Source organism: Carettochelys insculpta, chromosome 26 (assembly GCF_033958435.1).
Source record: "Carettochelys insculpta isolate YL-2023 chromosome 26, ASM3395843v1, whole genome shotgun sequence".
Taxonomy (NCBI): domain Eukaryota; kingdom Metazoa; phylum Chordata; order Testudines; family Carettochelyidae; genus Carettochelys; species Carettochelys insculpta.
In genome coordinates, this window is record NC_134162.1 from 9,072,725 (window position 1) to 9,096,603 (window position 23,879).

General features: G+C 50.2%; 1 protein-coding gene across 5 annotated transcripts in view; it reads left to right on the forward strand.

The window, feature by feature from the left end:
* The first annotated feature begins 22,407 nt into the window (after nt 1-22,407).
* ATP2B4 (ATPase plasma membrane Ca2+ transporting 4) overlaps nt 22,408-23,879 on the forward strand; it is a 118,284-nt gene continuing 116,812 nt past the window's right edge. For 4 of the 5 annotated variants that reach the window (XM_074977397.1, XM_074977393.1, XM_074977394.1 and 1 more), the window contains exon 1: nt 22,408-23,049. The gene's annotated coding sequence lies outside the window, so the exon portion shown is untranslated. The remainder of the gene's footprint in view (nt 23,050-23,879) is intronic. The other variant, XM_074977392.1, reaches the window with a different exon arrangement.

A 23,879-nucleotide genomic window follows, 5' to 3' on the forward strand; every position in this document is an offset into this window, starting at 1 on the left:
GATTCCACCCCCACCCCCATGACAGGGGTGACTTAATTCAAGAACCAGGAAGGCTATTCCTAAGCAGAGGCCCTTCCCCACCTTTCACCTAGCAGCCCCCCTTCAGCTCTCCTCCGGCTTCCTGTCCTTCCATCTTCCAGACTTTTATGACTTTAACTAGCATCAATTTTTGATGAACAAGCTATTAAATGTTTGTGGCTGTTGCATGTGCTTTCAATTATTCAGTGTGAATATGCAAGCAAGGCATATGCAGCCTGCACTCAGCACCTTGGAGTGCTGCATTAACTCCTGGGGGTGTTCCCTGGTCGGGGGAGAAGGGTGACTCTGCAGCTGTGTGGCCCAGGTGCTCAAGGCCTGGATGAACTTGGAGGCTGGTGAACTCCTGCTACATCTTCTCACCATCGCCCCACAAAAACCTCAACGCTCTTCTCATCACTCTTGCATAGCTGCAAATGCGCACAGCTCCCCTCCTCATCTGCAGCAAATGCTCATCCCCATGCACCAAGAAACAGGCATTGAATCACGCTCAGCCACACGATGAACACACAGACACCATCACCCTCAAACCACGCGACCCACCGTGTGGAAGAGCAAACGTCCTTGAGCCACATGCATGTGTGTGACATGGTCATGTAACACGTACTTGTGCCCTGTGCAACTCATGTGACTATGCCAGTGACTACTTAGCAAGGAAACCATTGTCATGTCAGGCAGTGGGGGAAGCCACAAAGGAATTGCTGCAGAAGACTGGAGCCAAATTCAGCTATAGCGACTGACTCACTATCAGTGTTGTCCCAGCTACGACAAGACTGTCCACCAGGGTTTTCCCTCAGACAATCCAACGGGATTACCACAGTCACAATATATGCTCCAGGATGGGCATTTCTGGAAGGTTGGAGCCAATGTTCCCTCTATACTTCTCCATCCAGAATAAATTTTGTTATGTGCACCCAGGCACATGTGGTGGTGCACCACCAATAGCGGCACACGCTGCCCACTGTGTGTGCTCTGCTGATCAGCTGGGTGGCAATTAAATCACTCGTGGGCGGCTGCCCAAGTGCTCAGTTTATAGGGAGCACTGGTTGTAGCATTTCCCTGGTGACTGAAATCCATCTGCTTAGGTCTCCTACCTCTAAGCACCACCTAAGGTGGCTACAGCCATCTGCAGAGGCATTGCCTGTCACGTCATATCACTCACTGATGTGGGGTTAAAAGGGTTCTCATGACAGACTCGGCTTGCTGGAGGCCCCTGGAGGCTGACAGAATGGCTGTGCCAGAGCTCTTCAGTATCACAAGGCTGAGTCACGCCAACAATGATAAGACAAGGTACTGAGCTCCTGAGACGCCAAGCCTGGGGGCTGGGAAAAGGAGATGTTAATATAAACTGCACATGGGGGGAGAGAAAACAGACCATTTGATTTTGCTGACTTTGAATTAAGAGTACATGCATAAGACGTTTACAGTGAGATGATAAGTGATGGCGAGATGTTTTAACTCAATTGTTACAACGGTCCTAGAGGCTAACAGTTTGCTTATGTATATATGTATATATATATCCATCTCCTAGGCATGCTGCTTGTGCCCACCCCAGGAGCTCATATCCCCTGTCCCGCCTGTGTACCCGCCGTCTGATTTCCACCTGTCTCCAGATTCTGCTGACGCTTTCTGCAGCAGCGTGCAGAGGTTTGCCTCTCCTGATTCAATTCCTTCTCCCTCCAGCTTCAATTTGGAAAGAGATGCTCACAGTGACTGAGGCTGCAGTCCCAGTGGCAACACCCACCAGGTGCCTGTGTGTTTTTGAATAATGCAGGGGGAAAATTTGGTAAGTGACAATGGCGGAGGTTTGAAAAGGCAGCAGCGCAACTCCAGGAGTAGCTTTCTCCTTTTGTAGGTTCAGAACATCCAGCCCACATGCAGAGAGGCAAACCCAGCTGATAAATAAAACACAGAGGATAATGAACCACTGAAGCAACCTCCCTTGGGCAGTGGTGGCCTCGTCATCACTGGATGTCTTAAATCAAGACTGGCTGTCTTTCCAACTCACCATAACAGAGATTAGGGGATTGGTGCACGGACTACCACGTGGTGGGTCTGTGTTTATCTGGCCTCTGTTATGCAGCAGGTCCCACAGCTGATCCAAAGGGTCCCCTCTTGGCCTTGAAATCTATCGAGCTGTGAATCAGTGTCTGAATATTTTCTCCCTGAAATCAATGCTATGTTTTCCTGAAGTAAATGAGTCAAGGAACATTCAGAGTTCATTAATCATCATGAGCCACACAACAGTAACAAACTAGTCTGCACAACCCAGGGCACGCGCAAAAGCCACTCTTTCTCCTGGTGTATTTACTTATTCTGCCCCCCCCGGGCTGATAAATCACAGCCTCTCCCGGACCTACTGGTAAACATCATTAACTGCCCACATGGAGTTTCGATCACAATCGAGCAGCAGTTTTAAGTACAGCTCTTCTTCGTACAGGTGGAACCTCTCTCGTCGGGCACCTTCATGACCTGACCAGTGCCGAACAAGAGAACTTGCCAAATCACAGGATGTCAGTATTATCTAGCAGCATCACCAACACTTCCACTGCTTACTGGGCTCTTAGGAGACTTTCAGGGTAAATTAGGGTGAAAGAATAGCACAGAACACTGAGAGCCAGGACTGGTGGCTGGAAACAAACTTTATGGATCAGCAAGAAACTTGGCCACACCCATGATAAATGGTCATCCAGCTAAATACAATCATGCCATAATATGGTTGTTGCCAGATGAGAGCATGCCAGATTAGAGAAGTTCAACCTGTTCTGGAAATTGCCTGTCCAAAGGGGTGACTTACAGGTCTTCAGAGGAAACTAGGCATGTCTGCATTGAGAGAGAGAAGGTCTGTGTGGAATGCATTGACGCAAGGTATCAACAACGCTAAAATTTTTCAGGATCCAAATTTGCTTCATGGGGAAGTGTAGCAGATTCCGAGCAAAGGCCTGTTTCCAAGTGATGAAGGAATCATTGTAAGTCCTCCAAGTGCTCTGGGGACACGGAACTCAGACAGAATCCCTGACGAACACCACATCTGTCCCTACAATTAATTCCTGCTCTTCATGTGCTTTCAATGCTGATCACTGCTGTGGGCTCTGAAGGGCACCTGAGCACTTAGCACTGCTTGGCCCTGGAGTTAGCAGCTGGGATCATGACGGGGAAGGGGTGCGGGAGTTGGATGCAGGGAAGTGATTGGAGTGGCTCTTGGCTGGAGCAGGAAATGACATAGGGAGATTTCCCCTCCACCTAGCCTTGTGTCCCTCCTTTCAACAATCCCCCTTTGTTCAGGGTCTGGTATCGACAGACAATAGCTATTCGTCGTTAGGTTTCCCAAGGTAACAAGGCAGATGGTGGGCAGGGACACAAAGCATTGATGAAGCGGTAGCTGCCTCCAGCCAGTGGAGGGTGCAGAGAGAGAAAGATGACTCAGAACCACACAGAGCTCTCCCCAGGTGGGGAAGAGGGAGCTCTCTCCTTGTGCTTGCTTGTGCTGGTGCTCAGAACTGGAGCCATCGGGGAGGCAGGGCATTTCAAGGTCTCCGCGTGCCTGTCTCTCCAGTTTCATTATTTCTGCTGCTGCCATAATTGCTCAGTGGCAGATTTCAAGACGGAGCCCAGGGACCCATCTCCTCTCTTGGAGTGGAGCTTTGCAGATGGAGCATTATGGCTGCCAATCATGGTGGAGCAGCCAGCATGGAGCCTGTAGACGGGGTTAGGCTGCCTGTCTGAACCTCCGTAGCACAGAGCATACTGCCCTATGTCTCAGAAGTGTGCTCAGGTGATTGTCTGGCTCTGCACATCCTGTGGTTGTAACCTCCCCCTCTGCTGCTCCCCTTGCACAGCTGAGCCCAGCCAGCTCAAGTGCTCCCTCTATTTTTTCTATCCATGTGTGGAATAAATTTTGTTATGTGCACTGTCTTGGGTGGATATGCACCACCAATAGAAGACATGCTGCTGGCTGTGGGAGCTCTGCTAATCAACTGGGCAGCACCTGACTATCTCCTGGGTGCCTGCTCAAGCACTCAGCTTACAGGGATCTCTGGAGCACCTGGAGAGATCATTCACACACATTGGAGGGCAGAAAGGCCCTGTCCTGAGACATCTGGGCTAATGAGCCCTTTGGGAAGGAGCAGGAAGCCAGGGAGAACATCCACAGGGGATGGTAGTTCTGCACAGAGGGGCTGCCTGACACCAGGGCCTTCACCTCTCTTGCTCGCGGCAACCAGAGCAGGGCTAGCTCACCCTCCTGTTAGTAGGTGGGGGGCTGTCTGCCACTGAAAGGGAGCTCAGCACCTGGTCTTTCCATTGGCTTCGAAGGACTTTGGTTTCAGCCCTTAGCGCAGGGTATTGATCAAATGTTCCTCTGGGTTAAATCCGATCAGGGAGTTGCATTGCACAGTCCCTGTCAGCTCTAACCGTCATGCAAGAGCTGCTACCATGCTGCCTAGGAGAAAACACCAAGGGGTGACATCTCCCAAGGGCTGCAGCCAGTGTTCCTGGTAAGTTGAGCACTTGGACGGCTGCCCAGGAGAAAGTCAAGTGCTGCCCCAGCTGATTAGCAGCGCGCCCACAGCCGGCAGCGTGTGTGTCTAATGGTGGTGCACATCCACCCAGGCCTTGGTGCACCTAACAAAATTTATTCTGTGCATGGAGGGAACACTGGCTGCAGCCCTGCCGCCCTCACACCCACCAACTGAAAAGGAAATGCAGCTGCGAGCACTAGCCCTCCGGTCCCCAGACGGGCATCTGGCTGGGCGCTCACCGCAGAGAAAGGGAAGCTGTCCTCTTTATTCTCCAGCTCAGGCATTTCTCAGCTCTGCCAGCCATTGAATGCAGGGTGTTCCCCCTGCATGCGCTGCTGTGTCGTTACCAGCAGGAGTGTATAGCCAGTGACCCCTTCCTTACAAAGCCGGTGGTGGGGAGCAGGGGCTGTATGCAAAGGCAGCTAAAACAAGGCAAGCCTATAGCAAACCAGGCAGGGAAGAGGATAAGCCCAGAGTTCTGTTGTTATCTGCTCCTGTTTTCATAGCAGCTGGGTGTGCTGATCCGGCAATAGCAGGGGTTAACAGCTGGTATTTGCTCTGCTTGTTAGCTCGACTGAATTTCCTTGTGGGCATTGTAAATACCTGGGGTGTTATCCTGGGGGCAGACCTCACTGCTCCCTGAGCAGGATCTCACCCGGCTCCATCAGCCACCAGCCAAGCTGAACGAAGCATGGCTTGTCGCTTGCCGTAAGCACCTGTGAAAAGAGGGAACTGGGTCAGGAGGTTGATTCTTTAATGACCCAGCTTGACATTTGCTAGCAGCTTGGAATCCTGATCCTGGGCACTTCCCCCGTGCAAAGTGCTCTCCAGACATAATTCATCAATCCTTGTCCAGAGCTGGGTGCTGAAATAGACCAGGGAACCACACAACAGGGAGATGAGGACTGGCACTGGGGCTATCGGATCTGACAGGGATGTCCAGAGTGTCTGGCTCACAGGCCACGGTGTTGTAATCCTGGGTTAGCCACACTGCAATCAAGTATTCCTTGCGGCAACAAGGTGACTAAAGCTGGAACAGGGAGCACCGTGCAGAGTCTAAGACTTGGGGTGTGATGCTGATGGCAAAAGGTTTTTGTTCCCAGACCAGCCTCCTCCGTGACTCAGTTTCCTTGCTGTACAGTGGCACCAGGGAGGCTGCCGTACCCTCACAAAGTGCTTTGAGATGGAGGGTAAGAGCAAAGTGTGAGTGACGTGCCAGAACCTATTTCTCTCCTGCAGTTGCTGGCTGGACTGACCCCACTGACCTAAAAACAAGACCAAACCACCTGCTCCCCTGTGAGGAGCACGGCAGAGAGCCCTTAGACCATTACAATACCCATGGAAAGTCACTTTCGGAGTCAGAATGGCTCATAATTAAGCGTAACTTCTGAGAAATGAGTCTGTTCTGCCAGCTATTAGAAACCTCGCTGGCTGCCGTTCCCTCCTTTTCATCTCAACCCTGGCACTGGGGTTCACAGACCAATTGAGAGGTTTTTCTGGGCACACGGTGACAATAGTGGGTGTAGGTTTGGAGCTTGAGTGCCCCCACATTACGCCTGGCTTCTCCCTTCCCTGCCACTCACTTCCCCCGTACCGTCCCCATAGTATCTGGGCCTCCCCCGTTCTCACTTCTGGAAAATGAAAAGCCCCAGGGGGCAGGTAACTGAGCATCAGGTTGTACACACAGCACCAAAGTGTTGTATGATCAAGAGGCTGTGCAGGTTCTCAGCAGCAGCATCCTCTGGGCTGGGAGGGGGACAGCCAGCACACCACACAGCATTGGACAAAGAGCAAATTTGGGCCTGGATATATGTAAGCACTTAGCCTACCCAGTGCAGGCAAGGAAGTGCAGTCTAATGGTTAGGGCAACATCGTTCGGGAATGGAGACTCCTGGATTCTGTTCCCACCTCGGGTGGGGTGTAGGGTATAGTGGGGATCTGGTGTGAGAACTCCTCAGTCCCATCTCTGCTCCAGAAGGAGCGGGAAGCCCATTGGCTCGTAGTGTAGACATACCCTATTAGACAAGGTTGATGAAGGCCATTGTGAGGTAGTAACTTGCCCAAGGTCATACCAGTAGTATGTGGCAGAGCTGGGACTAGCACCCGCCTCCAGGCAAGTGCACTAACTATTGATCCTCTCTGCTTACACCCCAAAACACATCTGTCAACACCAATTCCCACTGCAGCAGCTGGAAAGACTCTGCGGGTGTGTAATTCCTCCTCCCAGGATGGGAGAGGTAGGTGGACGAGACGCCACTCTGGCCATTGGGTGTATGTGAAGTAATGCGTCTTCTGCATTTGCATGATTAAAATCCCAGTTTCTGCCCCTTTCTCCCCACAACCACATGCACTTATGCAAATCTTCCCATTACTTCTCAGACATAAAACATTTATGAGTCCTACATTAGGGCTTTTTTTTAATGTCTTCCATGACAGCTCCCTCAGCTCTGCCAAGGCATGCCACTTGAGGAACTGTTTCATTTTAATATAACCAGTGAGCAGGGAGGCTGTGAGAAATAATTTAGGTTTTGCTCAGGGAATGTAATGCTTTTTTAATTGCAGTCAACTGCAGCTTCTTAGCAATGTATTATTGATAGATATTCTTCAAATAAAAGTCACTTTATTTTGCTTGTGTATGCGACTTGTGACATTTATATATTTTTTTATCATGTTTGCAAGCTTTCTGTGTTTCTTTCTTCTCTTCCTATTCTCTCATTCCCCCTTTTGTCTCGCTGTCTCATTCGGTCTTCCCTCCTTCTCCCCCTTGCTTGATTTCCCTTCCCCACATTGGTTCCCAGTGGGTTTTCTCTGTGATCTTTCTCGTTTATGTAGCCGGCTTTTCTCCTTTCTTTTCTTTTCCTCCTGGATCCTTCCCTTTCCTTACTTTCCCCCACTTTCCCTCTGCCTTTCTGTTTCTCCCTTCCTAGCTTCTGCTCTGTACATGACCTGACCAGGGGTCCCTCAAATTTCTCCCATCCATGGGCAGAATAAATTTTGTTATGTGCACCAAGGCATGTGCAAATGTGCAGCACCAATAGCCACACAGGCTGCCAGCTGTGGATGCTCTGCTAATCAGCTGGGTGGCACCTGACTGTCTCCTGGGGGAAGGGGAGCAACCAGGCAAATACAACTTTGATGGGGCTACTATAAGGTGGGTGCAAAACTGGCTGGATAACCGGGGTCTGTATTGGGACCGGTTCTGTTCAATATCTTCATCAACGATTTAGATATTGCCATAGACAGTACACTTATTAAGTTTGCAGATGATCCCAAGCTAGGAGGGGTTGCAACTGCTTGGGAAGATAGGGTCAAAATTCAAAATGATCTGGACAAATTGGACAAATGGTCTGAAGTAAACAGGATGAAGCTTAATAAAGACAAATGCAAAGTGCTCACTTAGGAAGGCACAATCAGTTTCACACATACAGAATGGGAAGCAACTGTCTACGAAGGAGCATGGCAGAAAGGGATCTAGGGGTTATATTGGACCACAAGTTAAATATGAGTCAACAGTGTGATGCTGTAGCAAAACAAGCAAACATGATTCTGGGATGCATTAACAGGTGTGTTGTGAACAAGACACGAGAAGTCATTCTTCCGCTCTACTCTGCGCTGGTTAGGCCTCAGTTGGAGTGTTGTGTCTAGTTCTGGGTGCCACATTTCAAGAAAGATGTGGAGAAATTGGAAAAGGTCCAGAGAAGAGTGAAAAGGATGATTAAGGGTCTAGAGCATGTGACCTATGAAGAAAGGCTGAAAGAATTTGGCTTGTTTAGTTTGGAAAAAAGAAGATTAAGGGGGGACATGATAGCGGTTTTCAAGTGGTCTAAAAGGGAGTCATAAGGAGGAGGGAGAAAACTTGTTCTTCTTGGCTCCTGAGGATAGAACAAGAAGTAATCGGCTTAAACTGCAGTGGGAGGTTTAGGTTGGACATTAGGAAAAAGTTCCTACCTGTCAGGGTGGTCAAACAGTGGAATAAATTGCCATGGGAGGTTGTGGAATCTCCATCTCTGGAGATATTTAAGAACAGGCTAGCTAGACGTCTATCAGGGATGGTCTAGACAGTACTTGGTCCTGCCATGAGGGCAGGGGGCTGGACTTGATGACCTCTCAAGGTCCCTTCCAGTCCTAGCATTCTATGATTCTATCTAAATGCAGAATGTTTTCCGCAAAGAAGGCACTAGACTGTGTGGACCAGATTATAAATGAATAGCATATTTATTATACGTATTAACCACACCATATATAGATGTTAGCTTGCATTATGTACAAATCACATTAAGCATAAATGGTGTAACAGTGATAAAGCTTAAACTGGTTGATCCCATAATCCTGTTCACTTACGCTCAGTCTCCCATAACTCTTTGCATTTGCCCAAGTAAGGATTTGGCAGAAGCAGACAAGAAACTGGTCCTAATCGAGATACATTCATTCTACATCTTCTTACAAACTTGCGCGTTCCCTGGAATGCCAGTATCCAGAATCAAGCTAAGGAAGGACCAGAACAAGAAGTTAGGGAACCAGGACAAAGTGATGGGTTGGCTTTTAGTGGCGGGTAAAGAGATGTGTGACTTGTCCAATGGTATAAATAACACCTGCTGAAATGTGTCTGTTGGGGAGCACCCCTTCTGCACAAAGTAAATGTAACCTCGCCACATGCAACCGTTCTTGGGAGACTCTTTCTTCTCTGTCACCTGGATAAGCGTCACTGGCGTTGGTTATTTCATTATCATGTGTATTTCAACCAAAGTGTGGGCAAGCAGTTGATGATACAATTTATCAACCACTGGAATGCAGGAGATCTAAATTATAGTCCCACCTCCTATGCTGACAACTTCTGGCATGGCCTTGGACAAGTCCCTTCCCCTCTCCCTTTCTGGCTGCATTGTCCAGGACATTGTGAATTCACTGGAATCGGAATTACTATGTGGGCATACAGCACCCAGCACAATGGGACCCCAATCTCAGCTGGGACTTTTATATGCTACTATCATAGAATCCTGGGGCAGAAAAGATCTCAGGAGGCCTTCAAGTCCAGCCCCCTTGCCCAAAACAGGATCAACCCTTACTAAATCATCCCAGGCAACCTGGTCAAGCCAGGACTTAAAGACCTCTAGGGATGGAGATTCCACCACCTCTCTAGGTAACACATTCCAATGCTTCACCATTCTCCTGGTGAGATAGTTTTTCCAGATATCCAGCCTACTCCTCCATCACTTGAGACCATTGCTCCTTGTTCTGTCATCCCTCACTACTGAGAACGGCCTCTCTCCATCCTCTTTAGAGCCCCTCTTCAGGAAGTTGAAGGCTGCTCTCAAATCACCCCTCACTCTTCTCTTCTACAAACTAAATAAGACCAAATCCCTCAGCTGCTCCTCACAAGACATGTGCTCCAGCCAATTAATCATTCTGGTTGTTCTCCACTGGACCCTCTCCAATGCATCTACCTCCCTTCTATACTTTCATACATATATTAATAATGAGCTCTTCCATCCTCTAGCTCCTGGCTCAGGCTGTATATGAAACACCCTATAATTAAAAAGGAGGATATGAAGGGACACTGCTCATTTGAGATACAAGTTATGCCCCTCTCACAGTCCCTCCAGCTCATGCCCAGGCCTATTAACACAGCACCACTCATGAAAAAGTCAACATTCTCTCTACATCATCATCACCTTGGATTTTCGGGCATTTCCTTGTGCCTGGAACAGAAGACAAATGGGGGTGGGGGGTGCCTCTCAGGTGTTTTTCTGCAGTAGCTGTTGGTACATGTGGACTTTGTAACAGTAGAGAGCAGGAGAGATTCAGGTGCCACCCAGGTGATTAGCAGAGCACCTGCAGCTCCCTCAGGCAGCAGCATGTGTTTCTGCTTGTGGTGCACATCCTCATATTCCTTGGTGCACATAACAAAATGTATTCTGCCCATGGATGGCAAAAATTAGAGGGCACCCTTGTAGAAAGCAACATGCATAGGGTCTGACCCTGCTCTGGACAAAGCTAGTGGCAAAATCTAAGGGTAGGATTCTACCCTTTCTGAATTATCCTGCCCCACTGGGAAAAAAAAAACATCTCAGTGTTTTGAAAAGTCTGGTAAAGAACTCCTCGGTTTTGTGAATGATTTTGAATCATAATTACTTTCATAAAGCAAAAATTCGCCCAAATCCCTCCTGTACCTTATTACCAGTTGTCCCCATAATAAAAGTAATTGCGTAATTAGAAATTAACAGGGCTTTCAGAGTAATTGATTGCAGTGACATGCCAGCAGATTAGTACTTGACAGAGCAGCAGTAGGATGTGCTGTGATTCCTTTTGTGGGCTCAGAAGTGCTGTCGATTCACTAGCAGAGTTGCTTTGCTTGGGAGTCTTGCTTTTTTTACGCTGAACCAGAGAAAGAGATGAGATTATGGGAGGCAAACTCGTGAGTCAGTCTAGCTCACGGTGGGTAATAAGTTCTGATGGGAGTGGGGCCAGTCCAAAATTCTGGTAAGTGGCCACAGGCTGTGCTTTTCTGTGGCTGAGGAGCAGGATCTGGGATGGAGCTTGGGTGCAGAATGGGGCTGCTTTGAGCAAATGTTTTTTTTGTTGCCTGTTTGTCTGTCTGGGAAGCTGTGCAGGGCAGGGAGTGTGTTGTATTTTGCATGTATGTCCTTAGGCATTGGGGACTTCGGGTGCTACCAGGGTACAGGTTAAACCTCACTAGTCCATCACCCTCGGGACCTGACCAGTGCCAAGCGAGAGATTTTGCAGGACCACGGGAGGCTAATACTGTCTAGTTGCAATACCAGCTGGGCCCTTAGGAAACATTTAGTGGTAAATGACGGCTAATAACAGCACAGCACACTGAGAACCAGGGCTAGGGGCTGGCAACAAACTTTATGGGATTGCTGGAAAGTTGGCCACACCCATGATAAGTGGTAGTCCGGCTAGCTCAAAACATGGCAAATTACAGATGTAGCCAGACAAGAGAGTCCTGGACTAGAGACATTCAACCTGTACAAATAATAACAGGGATCAGAACTCCAAGGGTTAGGGCAATGAGCTGCTCATCAATGGGACCTACGAAAATCTTTCCCAGTGGGCAGGTTTTCCCATCACTGTGACTGAAGTAGCCGCTGCTGGTTCCTGCAATGATCAATGGCAATGCCTTTTTTTTTTCCATTCCAGTCGAGTTGTTCTTGGAGCCCTTCACAGCTGGCATCACTCATGTTTGTAGCTGTGTTGGCCACAGAATATCAGAGGGACTGGGTGAGGGAGGTAATATCTCTTCTTGGACCACTTCTGCTGGGGAGAGGACGAGCTTTTGAGCCACACTGAGCTCTTCTTCAGGTCTCCCTGCTGTTCTGAACTGTCCCTTTGGGGGAAGTTTCAGGCATTTCTCCCCCTTCCCTGCCTGAAGCTGTCCAACGAACGGGTGTCTGCAAGGCTGTAAGCACAACGCATCTGGCAATCAGACCCGGACCTCGCCCATGACATTCTGTTCCTAGAGGTGCCTGTCAGATGTCATTCTTTACTACCCTGCCCACTGGGCAGAGTTGCAGACAGTGCAAAGCAGGTGGGAAATAGGGCGCTCCTTGGGCATTGGCTTAAATGGCAGCACCTTTACTTAGGCCTCTTCCCAGCCCATCCCGCGGCTGCTCTGCAGAGGGTGACCTTACCCTGCTGCTTGCTGGGCTGTAACCAGATGCCCTCCCTCCAGCCACGTGCCAGGGCTCCAAGCTGGCTGCGCACGCTTAGCACACACAGCCAGAACTATAGCTCATGCTCTGCTGAACAAATAAATATTCAGCCAGGATCCCGGAGTAAGAAGGAGGCTGAAGGTGCACGCACAACACAATGCAGCCACCCCACCATCTCTTGCCAGCAAGATCTTTGTGCACTCCACCATGTAGTTTCACTTCAATCCATGTTACGAGCCACCTGGGCTGCTGTCCATTTCTCCGCACAGCACCAGCCTGGAGTGGGACAGGTGACTGCTTTGGGATCCTTGCTAACTGCAGCAGCAGGACAACTGGAGAAAGCTTACAAGCCCCGCTGCCCATAATGGGGCTGTCGGGGGCAAGAAAACATGGAACATTCTTACATGGCACAAACCAGCCGTCAATGTGAGTTGCAGGTGCTCTCGCTCCTTCTAGGCCTTTATTATACTCCAAACACAGAGTGTCCCCTCCTTCCTGAAGCTGTGTGCCTGAGGGTACATCTACACAGCAGCTGGGAGCATGCTTTCCAGCCGGCACAAGTACACAGACACATACTGACTTTGTGTCCAAAAATAGTAGCGTGCTGTGGCGGCGTAACTGCCGACTCAGTATAGTCTGCTAAATATGGGCCCCAGGGTTGGGTGCAGTTGCATTTGGACTTCTTCCCCTCAGCCCCGGCTGCTGCCTGTGCACCTGTGGCCAGGTTGTTGCTTTCAGTGCTCTAGCTCTGCTCAAACCACAGCCCGTGCCAGGAAACACGCACCCGGCAGCTATGTCACCATACCTGGAAAGAGAAGCGCAGAGGGGGCTGAAGGGCAGGCGAGACAAGCAGTTCCAGGCGGGGGCAGGGAGGACTGTATGCCCACAACCACCCACTCCCGGCACAGTGCCCCATTTCTAGCAGTAGCAGGGAGCCCTGATCTCTGGGCTCTGACACCGGACCAGGAAGCAAAAGCCCCTTCTGGCACAAGCAACAAAATGGACGTGTTACCAGCACATCACTCCTCCAATTCCTACCTGGGGTTGTGTCCAGCCTGGGGTGTTACAGGAAGCCTGGAAAGCCATGAAGCCAAGGCAGTGCCAGGACTGCTGCTTTTAAAGCTGCCCTCTCTCTCTTGGGATTCAAGCTCTGCAGGCAGGTGGGGCACGAAGTGTCCAGAGCACCCAAGGGGCAGCAGCTTTGCCCTCTTGTGACAGGAGGGGACAGGGATGGGCAATAGAACGGAAAGGATCAATGTGCTTTGCATGATGGAATGGGATGATTGTCTGCCTTTGACCATGTGAGGTCCGGGCTATCCTTAGGTCACCCCCAGTGCCTCCCAGGAGATCAGAAGTCTTCTGTTCCCCCCAGGGACAATTTGAGGCATGGAGCCAAAGGAGCTCACCCTAGTGGCTGGGAACACTTGCAAGCAAAGGAGTTCCTGGCTCCTTGGCCTTTGCTCGGACCACTCCCTGCTCTTGTATGTGGTGCCTGCTGTATGTGCCTGGTGGGCTATTGTCATTGACAAGGCAATCGCCTTGGGGTGTTCATGTGTAAAAGCTCCAAGCAGGGGAACTGTGAGGTTTTTTACCCTCTCTGGGCTAGTGACTGGAGAGAGAGAGATTTGGTCAGCCCATCAGTTGCTGACTCAGTGCATGGCCCCAAGGAACCACCTGCTAGGCTGCTCCCTAATGCTGCCTTTGAAGTGTATGGCCACAGCAGTAGGGAGGAAGAAACCTGCGTGGGTTCAGAGGGGCTTGGCAGCCCCCAGCACTGTCACCCGTATTCATTCCTGGCCCCCAGGCAAGCATGAGCAGAGCTGCAGGTACAGCTGGGAAATTTCTGCATTGGGATGGTTGCTGGATGGGAACATAGACTCGCCTTTACCCACCCTGCCTCACGACGTCCTCTGGAGACAGAGCAGCCTCTCTCCCTGCAGGCGCTGGCTTCGGAAACCAGTCAGCTTAATATGCCATGTGGCTCTGATGTCTCCTCCGGGCAGATGAAGGGTGGATTTTCCTAGCTGGGTCTGTGTGGCCTTTGGATGCTCCGTGCTGGATCACAATATGCTTCACTTAAGACACCAACTTCTTAATGGGAGAAATTGAACTTTGTGCTCGTGTAAAACAAAAGCAGGGCCTGATCCTGCAGCTACAGCTGTGCTGACAGAGCTGTACACCCTGAAGCTCGTGTGCCTGCCCACTAATGTTCCTGCTGCTTTTTTTCCATGCGTGTGCGGAATACAGATTGTCACATGCACTGAGGGATGGGCAGATGTGCACCACCAGTAGAAACACAGGCTGCCGGCTGTGGGCGCTCTGCTCATCAGCTGGGCAGCACCTGAATCGTTTCTGGGCAGCCGCCCAAGTGCTCAGCTTATAGGGAAAAACCGCTGCCCACCCTGTTGTAGAAGTGGGGCCCTCTAGTTGTGGCAAGTGATACCTGCTAGAAAAATGGGACCGTGAGCAGCGACAGTGCAAGCACCTGCCCTGTTTCAGCCCCGCCACTCCGCCAGCTTTCGGTAGTCTTGTGTTCCCATCTGGGGGGAAGATTACACTGGGTCCCTTAGCTGTACCGTCTCCCACTGACCAATTGCATGATGGAGAGACCTGTTAGTAACACCCCACCTGGCACCAAATGGAAAATGAATGAGTACCCCCTTCCATCCCGTGCCACATCCCACCCCTAATGCTGGGACCAACTCTTCGCCGTCTGCCGGCAAATGGAACTTAGGGGCTGTGGCAACCTCGGCGATCACGAGACGCTAGAGATGCATCCCATGTTGCGCCCCTGGCACTCTGCTGTGCTGTGGGGAGTATATATGTAGCAGGATCACAAGACAGCAAGACTGGGTGGCCTTGTGGCCTGTTACATGAAGCGGGATGGGCAGCAAGACACAGCTCCCAGTGTGCGGCTCCAGCCTGTGTTATGCTCACGGTGCCGGGAGGGAGAGGAGAAGAAGGACATATGACGGTACCCACTGCTGAGGCCCATTACGAGATTCAGCCAGATCGACTTGCTGCAGAGAGGAGCAGAGCTGCCAAGCCATTTTCTCTCCATGCTTTTTGGGTTGACGAGCAGCGCTGTATGTATCCTGCTGCTGTACAGCCTCCGGGCCTCGGGTACACTGAACCGCCTCGATGCTACTCTGGAAAGGATCAAAGTGAGAGCAAAGGTCTCTAGAAAATCCCCCATGGGCTGGGTCCTCCCAGACAGTGTCATAAGGCAGGGCATCAGGGACATATCCAGAGTGCCCTGCACTATGGCTTTTCTCAGCTTCCAATGACTCCTAGAACTAGCCACCAGAGGCTGGGGCAGGGGAGGGAAAGGGGGGCTACGGTGCCTGATTTGCACATGGGTAATGGTAACATTTGCAGAGCCATAAGCTTGAAAGATCTGGGAATCATTTGATTGGCTTCAAAAAAGGCTACAGTGAAGCAGCTCCACATTTCCAATGGTGCAACTGGGAGTAGAGTTTGGCCCTCGGTGGAAGAAGAAGGAAGTGAAATAAAATATTTTACTCGACAAACTTCTGGTGGTGGAAGGGACATGCTTCATCTTCTAAGACCACCAGGACACACCTAACCATAATGGGTAGTGTGGCCACGGGGGACGTCAGTGTAAGGGCTGTATGCTGGAGGTTTCACCCATCTGGTACTGAAACACCCCTGGAATTTCCAAACATAGGTGACAACGGTCTAACTGGAAAAGGACTGCAGCCCCCACAGGGGAATTCTACAACTGACCCTACCGTAAATGATAAAGAGGAATGGACCACAGAACTAAAAGCTCATGGTAAGTTAGACACCGGTGATCATGATTTGATCACATTCCTAATGTGCAATCACAGAGTGTCCAGATGCCCAGGTTCAGGCCCACCGATGGGTAGGGCAAACAGGGCAACTCCTCAGGGCTCAGTGACTCATAAGGGCCCAGGGCTGTCAGTCACTGCAACTGTAACAGTGGCCAACGCCTGTGCAGTGTGCTTTGAGGGGTGCTGCAGGCTGCCGAAGGGAGGCTAGTCCCAGCTCCACCACTTCTGCTTGAGGCCCCACCTCTTCCAGGGCATGGAACCGTTCCCCTGCCTTGCTTGGCAGTCCAGTTAATCTACTGGCCCCACTGTCCAGATTTTATAGGAACAGTTACAGTCCTGATATTTAGGGCTGTGTCTTACATAGGTGCCAATTACCGTGTGATGAAGAGGGGTGTGTGAGTATTTTATTCCCCTGGTTAGGTTGCATGTGTTTCCCACTGCCCTGTAGCAACTGGAGGTGGGTGCCTCAGTTTCCCTAGGCACCACATCAGTGCATAGTGATGATGGGAGTTGGGGTGTGATGACTTCTCGGATGCAGGCAATGGCCTTCCATACTCTTGGTAACCTAGGCAAGCAGGTGACACCTTTCTCCCCTGGGAAATGGGACAGAGGAAGTGCTTGGCAGGTTTGAATTGGAACTGGGCAGATGTGCGGGGGGGAGTTTCATCTGGCTGGAGGGGAAGGAAGGAGGGCCAGGGCCCTGGTTTGGGGAACCCCTCTGTGCCCATCTCCCCAGGATGGATGTACTGATGGCTTCTGGTTTCTGTGCTGACAAGTCTGTTCTACCCTGTGTCCCTATCACTTTAAAAACCTTCTGTTCTGCCTGCTGAATGAGAATCACATCTGACTGCACATGGGGTGCAGGGCCTGGTGACCCCACACTCTGTGGCATATCCCCATCCTGTCCTGATTTTTTTACACTTGCTATCTGGTCATCCTAATGTAGAATAAAGATTCTGGAGGGTAATCAGCTTCACGTGAGATTTCAATGCGGTTCTGTGGCCAAAAGAGCTAATATGATCCTGGGATGTACAGAGAGGGGAGTCTCAGATAGGAGCAGACAGGTAATTTTACCTTCATATTTGGTACTGGTGTGATCAGTGCTAGAAGACTGTGTGTGGTTCCACCGCCCATAATTTGAGAAGTATGTGGATTAATTGGAGAGGGTTCAGACTAGCCCTGAGAGTGATTAAGGGATTAGAAAACATGCCCTCATGTGAAAGACTCAAAGAGCTCCATCTATTTAGCTTACCCGAGAGAAGGTCAAGAGGCGACTTGATTAGTCTAAAAGTATCTAACCAGGGAACAAATATTTAACAATGGGCTCTTCAGCCCAGCACAGAAAAGTGCAACATGAGCCAATGGACATTGAGGCTAGAGAAATTCACAGTGGGAATAAGACGTCCATCTTGAACCATGAGGGTAATGAGCCATTAGAACAATTTACCCAGGGTCGTGGTGAATTTTCCATCCCTGACCCTTTTCACACTGAGAGACAATGTTTTAAAATGAGCGGCTCTAGGAATTACTTTGGGGAAGTTCTATATGCTGTTACCTAGGAGGTCAGATGAGACAACCACAGTGATCCTTTCTGGTCTTGGACTCTATGATGTGTGCAATTGTTTGCAAGATGTGGGGGCGGGGGTATAGATGGGAAGCTGTAGTAAGCAGTCTATTTTCTTCTTATGTGCACGCGCAATGCTTACCACAACAGGCCTGCCCCCTGATGTTGGCTGGTGTTCCTCAGTGCTACTGTAATCCAAATAATTAATAATAACAAAATAGAAACACAAAGAGAGATTTGCAAACATACTTTCGCGTCCACAGCAGAGCACGCTGTAATCTTTTACTTTAAAAACACACACCCACAGCTGCGAGCTGAAGTGGTGTGTGAAGCGCAGTGATTTATCTGTGAAACACCTACAGGAAGAGGGAAGCAATGCAACAGGCTTATGGTTGCTGGAGCAAGGTAAATAGTGAGTCATAATGCACTGGAATAATAATGAAAATCACATCAACAGAGGGGAGAGAGCCAGGAAGGATAGTCTGGTTGGTAGGGTGCTAGCCAGAAATGTGGATTCACTTCCCTCTTCTGCCACTGATACCTCCATGACTTTGGACACGTCACTCAATCTCGCCCTGCCTCAGTTCATAACAATACTGGCCTGCCTTACAGCGGTACTGTGAGGATAACCAGAGGTGCTCAGATATGGTTCTTAGAAATAACCGGGTAGATATACAGTGGGAGGAGACGAGAAAGTCATTGACCATTCAGAGGACAGGAGCAGCTAGTTTAGCCCTGATCCAACAACTGACTATAGAGGTGGATCTGTTTTTGCAGGACCTGGGCTGCACAAGAGGAAGAGTTTCATGACTGCGAATAAGTCATGGACCAAGTAGAGCCAATGCTAGATACAAACATTTCTAATCTTGTACCTTTAGTTAGAGAAGACTTGGCTCTGTGGCGATTTTCCCTATGTATTAGAGAATTATGTACGATGTAGACTTAAAGCTCTGCATTTAGGCCTAGATCCTGTAAATGCTTATGCTTGTGTAACGTTACCCACACATAACAGTAATTACTAATCAGATCTGTAAAGTTATTCATGTGCATAAGTATTTGCAGTGTCTAGGACTTAGGTCCTGTAAAAGAAAGTGTTATAAAAACGAAAGGCTTGACTACACATAGAGGATGCACTAACTGAACTTATGTCAGTGTACAGGAAAAGGCTAAACCAAACCAGGTTTAAACCACTCTAAGAGTGTGCACACACAAAAGTTGCACTGGTTTAACTAAATAAGAATGGCCATACTGGATCAGACTGATGGTCCATCTAGGCCAGTGCCAGATGTGTCAGAGGAAATGGACAGCATAGGGCAACTGTTGAGCCATCTGTCCTGTCATCCAGACTCAGCATCTGGCTATCGGAGCTGTTAGAACAACAAGCTCTTTTACGACCATCGAGGGAAACAGATGTTGAGGGACTTATTCTCCAGGAACTTAGATAATTCCTTTTTGAACCCTGTTCTGCTTTTGGCGCTCACAACTTCCCCTGCCACAGGTTTAGCACACCAATATTTCCTTGGGTTTGTTTAAATCATGCTGCCTCTTAATTTCACTGGGTGACTGACCCCCAGTTCTTGTGTTAAGTGAAGGGGTAAATAACACTTCCTTAGTCACTTTCTCCACAACTTGCATGACTTTATCAACCTCAGTGATATCCTCCCTGTAGCTGTCCATTTCCTAAGTGGAACAGTCTGGGACAGGACATGTGCCCCACATGGGCAGAGAAGGGGTTAAAAGTAGCCTAGGGCAGCTGTGCAGGGAGCAGCCAATCAGGGCTCAGCAGACTCATATATAAAGAGCTGCAGGGGCAGGTGCTTAGTGTTTGTAGGGAACCCATGGGAGAAGGCTGGGTTTCTAGAGGACTGCAGAAGGGTAGTGCCTCTGTTAGGGTAGCTGCTAAGATGGGCTGGGAGAACTAGCGAGATCTGCTGGGACTCTCAGGTTTAAGTCCTGAGATGAGGATGAAGATGGTGCTGGGGCTAAAGGGAAGTGGCACAAGGCATTGAAGCTGAACTAGGAAGATGGAGGCTGCTTGTTATGGGGTACTTGGGCTAGGACCCCAGTGACTGGTAGGACTAATCCTCCCTGGCAAGGGGGAGCATAGCCCATGACATGGCCAGAGGACAGCATCGTGAAGAAGGTGCTGTGGTCCTTGGAATGATTTGGGTCTGGGAGAAGACAGGACGGTGGGCAAGGCATCGCTAGAAGATGGTGCACTGACCTGTGATGCTAATTGTCAAGAGAGCCCACAGGAGGTGCTAGTGGTAGTGAGTGAAGCCCCCTGCATGTCCCAGCCTTTTAAAACAAAAAGCAGTCAAGTAGCACTTTAAAGACTAGCAAAATAGTTTATTAGGTGAGCTTTCGTGGGACAGACCCACTTCTTCAGACCATATCCAGAAGAAGTGCATCTGTCCCACAAAAGCTCACCTAATAAACTATTTTGCTAGTCTTTAAGGTGCTACTTGACTGCTTTTTGTTTTGATAGTGTATAGACTAGCACGGCTCCCTCTCTGTTACTATCCAGCCTTTTAAGTTTCTTCAGAGAGAAGCTGTTCCATGCTCCTAATTTTTGGTGTTCTCTGTACCTTTTCCAAGTCTTAAATTATTTTGACTGGGACAATCAGAACTGTAGACAGGCTTCAAGACACGGGCATCCTATGGCCTGCCGTAGTGGTATTATCTCTTGTCTCGTCTGTCCCTTTGTTATTGATGCTGAACATTATTAGCTTTTTGTAACCACTGCTGTGCACATAATGGCTGTTTTCAGAGGACTATCCAGGATGACTCTAACCACTTTCCTGAGTGGTAACTGCTAATTTAAAACTCCTCACTTTGTTTTGGGTTTTCAAACATGCACTACTTTGCACATACCAATGCTAAATTTCACCTCTTTGTTACCCACTTTTGTAAGATACATTTAGAAGTCTTGAATAACTTTATATCATCTGCAAACTTTGCTACCTTATTATTTTCCCCTTTTTCTAGCTCATATATGAATACGTGGCAGAGCATTGGTCCCAGTAAAGATTTGGAGGGGAGCCTGCTATTTACTTTTCTTCAGTGTAAAAAGTGGCCATATATTCCTCCCCTTTGTGTTTTTTTTTTTTTTTAATCATTTACTTACAAGAGGAGCTTTAATCTTATCCATGGCTGCTTAGTTTCCTGAAGTGCTATTGATGTGGAATCATGTTAAAGGCTTTCTGAAAGCTCAAGTACACAGTGCCAACTGGATCACCCTTGTGCATCACGACACTCTCCAAGGATGCAAAGGGACCGATGAGGCATGATTTCCCTTTACCAAAGGCATGCTGACTCTTCTCCCAACATATTGTTAGTCTGTCTAAAGATTCTGTTCTGGACTGGAGTTTCAACCAATTTGCCTAGTACTGATGTTAGATTTGACAGCCTGAAAGATCAGTCCCTAGAACCATTTTTTTAAATTGACATTACATTAGCTATCCTCCGGTATGGATTTGTAGCAAAATGCTATTGGGTTTAATTCAATGCAGTATTTTGTACAGAACAGGCCTAAAGTACACAGAATTGTTTGCATCATGTAGTTCTTGGTTTACAAATCTCAGGTGATTTGTTGTAGAAATGTCGTTTTATTTGTCTGCTATTGTTTGCAAGGGAATTTTTTTTAGCTAGGGCATGGCATCTGGAGAGAACTGAAACTGATCCACTGCTCTCTCACTACCCAGGCTGATACACAAGCTAAACCTAACGAAACAAAAATTGTTATGAATGTTAGTTCCAAACATTCTCTCTGTAGACCATTGTTAAAGTCTCTTTTCCTCCGGAACAAAAACACTCAGGTCTTTAACAGAATGGCCCACTCCATGAAAGTGCTGGCTGAGAGGTTTGTGTATTTGGAGATTTTTGATGTCTGCTCTGTCCATTCATTCTTTGGCGAAGAGTGTTTGCAGTCTGCCCTATATACAAAGTGTGTGGGTATCATTGGCATATGATGGCATATATGACGTTAGCTGCGGAACAGAATGTGCCCATGATTTGGAACTAACATTCATACTCAAATTCGAAACATTAACACGTGGTTTGAACAGGGACAGCAATTACTTGACTCATTATAAGGACTCTTTCACGTACTAAAACTTACTTCTCCCCACATCTGATTTGCCAACCATGATAACAATTTTGTACGTCTGTGTTTTATATATTGTCTGTTGTAGTAAGGCTATAGACCTGAAGACGTGGGTCCGTCCCATAAAAGCTCATCACTTAATAAATTATTTTGCTAGTCTTTCAAGTGTTACATGACTGCTGTTTTGTTTTTATAGAATACAGACAAACAGGGCTATCTCTCTGCTACTATACAAGCAAAACCTAGAATCAATAATGAAAACTGTCCCATTCTTGCAAAAGGGAACCCAGGTTTTTAATTTTGTTTGCATTTTTTTTTGACCAGGTGTCCTAATGCTGATACCCCATTCAGAAGGGTGACTCCTGGGCAGGGGAATCCCATGGATTATCACGAGAAACATACTAACGGGGAGGGGAGGGGGAAGAAATATTTTAACGTTTGTCTGTAAATTGCACATATCTTGTCTCTTGCTTTGGGTGAGTTTGGAAAGTTAGGAGGCCTGGCACAGAGGTGTGCGGGGGGGTGGGGGGGGCCCTAAAGATTGATCTGAAGAAGTGGGTGTGTTCCACGAAAGCTCATCACCCAATACAGTACTGGGTTAGTCTTTAGTGTGTTCCAGGACTGCTGTGTTGTGAGGTTGCGTGCAGCCTAACCGGGCGACGGAAGATTTCAGAGCTTTCTGCGCCACCCAGCCGTCCCGTAAGCCCAGGACTCTGCCCCGCAGCGTGTGAGCTCTCCCGGGGCTCTGCGAAAGGGTGGGGCTCAGGGCAGAGAAAGGAGCTCTGCCTTTTCTCCTCGTCCCCCTTAAAAAAGCCGAGGCGAGCCGCAGCGGCGGGGCTGGGATTGGCTCTGCAACGCCACCTTAAGAGACTTCCTCCTCCTCCTCCCCGGGATGGGGTGAGGCCGGCTGGGCTAGGCACTGGGGTTGCCATGACAAGCGTTTTCCGAAGCTAGCGCTGCGCGGCTGGGGCTCGCTCCCTTGGCACGGGGCTGGATTTGAACGCGGACGGAGCCGGGCTCCCCCCGCACCCCTCTGCTGCCGTGCGGGGCGGCTTGGCTGGTGCGCAGCCGGTCGGCGGCAGAGGACACTGCACGCCTCGGCCGAGCCAGCCCCGGCGGGGGAGCGGGAGCTGGAGCGGGAGCGGGGGCTGGTCCCCACCCCTTCCATGGCAGTCCCTGGGCCGCCGGGGCGACTGGAGGCGGAGGGCAGCCGGCGGGAGCCGCAGCCGATGAACTGAGCGGCTGGGAGGAGTGCATGGCTCTTCCCCGCCAGCCTGCCCGGGGCGCAGCTCGCTCGGCCGGCTCGGAGCAGCCCTGAGCGGCCCTGGCCCGCCCGGTAAGTGGCTTCTCCTGCTGCGCCCGGGGAACGCGCGCGCCGCGTGGGGAAACTTGCAGATCGACCCATTTCCCGCGCCGGCGGGGCGGCAAGTTGTCTGCAGAGCGGGCGGGGGGGGGGCGTTTCCTTTCTCCGCCGAAATCCGAGCCGGGGTCGCCGGCAGCCCGAGCCCGAGCCCGCCCGCGTTGTCCGGCTATAATTAGCCGCGGAAAATTCCGGGAGTTCCCTTAAGCGGAGAGAAAGGGCCCTTGTGCGGGGCGGGGCGGGGCGAGGCCCGCCGGAAAGTTTGCTGTGCGGGGTGGCGGGGCCGGGTCTCAGGGCAGCCGCGACCCCCGCCCCCCCTCCGGGGCCGGGGTTATTCTGCCGTGTGCGTGGAGCGGGCAAATAACCCCGCCCGTCCCCCACATCTCCCGGGCTGGGGGTCTCCTCCGCCCCGCCCCATGCAGCGGGGTTGTGCAATTTTCTCCGCCCGCCCCCCGCGCCCTCTGTCCCGGCCGAGGCGCCTGGCGCTCCAAGCGGGGGGCGTGCGGAGCTGGGAGCCGGCCGGGGCGTTCTCCGAGGGGCCCTGCGGGGGGGGGGGGGGGCAGCCTAGGTAGCTTGGCCGCCCACCCCCCCAGCCAGGGGTAGCGTTACCTGCCTGGCTGGCCGGATCCCACCGTGAGTTCCCGGGGGCGGGGGGGTCATTAACCTGTCTCTGTTCACCCCCCCTCACTGGTAGGGGTCCCAGAGGGTTGGGGGGAGAGGAGGGATTCCCTCCCCCAAGGGACCCAGCAGTGTGGGGCCGGGAGGAGGCGGTGCCCGGGCTGGGATGCGGTGCTGGCACTGTGCGC